The sequence below is a fragment of the Meleagris gallopavo genome, unplaced genomic scaffold, assembly GCF_000146605.3.
Source record: "Meleagris gallopavo isolate NT-WF06-2002-E0010 breed Aviagen turkey brand Nicholas breeding stock unplaced genomic scaffold, Turkey_5.1 ChrUn_random_7180001896250, whole genome shotgun sequence".
NCBI lineage: Eukaryota > Metazoa > Chordata > Aves > Galliformes > Phasianidae > Meleagris > Meleagris gallopavo.
The window spans coordinates 99-875 of NW_011159628.1; the positions used below are offsets into that span (position 1 = coordinate 99).

The 777-nt window shown below is 56.9% G+C and overlaps 1 long non-coding RNA gene across 1 annotated transcript; it reads right to left on the minus strand.

The window, feature by feature from the left end:
* Window positions 1–341: 341 nt before the first annotated feature.
* LOC116217705 lies at window positions 342–775 on the minus strand. The gene is made up of 2 exons (XR_004162390.1): window positions 692–775; window positions 342–615 (listed from the first exon to the last, which is right to left on the minus strand). It is a non-coding gene; the product is annotated as an uncharacterized LOC116217705 (long non-coding RNA).
* Window positions 776–777: the final 2 nt, after the last annotated feature.

Consider the following 777-nt stretch of genomic DNA (forward strand, 5'->3'; position numbering starts at 1 on the left):
GTATCCCTGAATCCTAAAGCCTAATCCGAATCCAAAAGGGCAACCATTAAACCAAACCACAAATGGGAACCCGTAACTCTTACCCCTTATCCAACATGGTAGCCCTTTACCCTCCGTAACGGCACAACCCTTAACCCAAACTGGTAACACTGAAGCCTAACCCCAGAGAGAAACCAGTAACACAAAGCAGAACCGTTTGCCTTCACGCTTCGCCCTCACCCAAAAGGGTAACCTTGAAACCTGACCCGAATGCATAACGCTTGGCACGTAACCCTTAAGCACAACCCAATCTGGGAAGCCTCGAGCCTCCAGCCTAACCCCAAAGGGTAACTCAGCACTCACCAATCGCACCAAACGGTAACACTTCACCGCAACCCAGAGCGGGACGAGGCTGAGCTTGTCTGCTGCCGGGGCTGCTCTGAGGCACAGGGCATGGCGAGCGGCTGCGGGCAGCGCAGCTCACACAGGAGGTGCCTGGACCCAGCTGCCAGCCGTCCTTGGGCAGGGGCCCTCTGTCCTCGTGGCAACGCACTGTGACAGCATAAAGGCTCCAGGAACCCGGCCGACGTCATCTGTGCTGCCACGTGCTCTGTGCTGCCACGTGCTCTGCCTGGCCTGGAGAAACCCTGAGGGCTGCCTGGGCAAAGCCCCAAAGAAATAGCGGCTTCTCTCATCGTTCCCACAAACCTACCCTGGAGCTCCAGTCATTTGGCCGCCACGAGCACGTTGCCGTGTGCTGGATTCTCAGCTGTTTCTGCCACGCTCTCATTTCTGTCT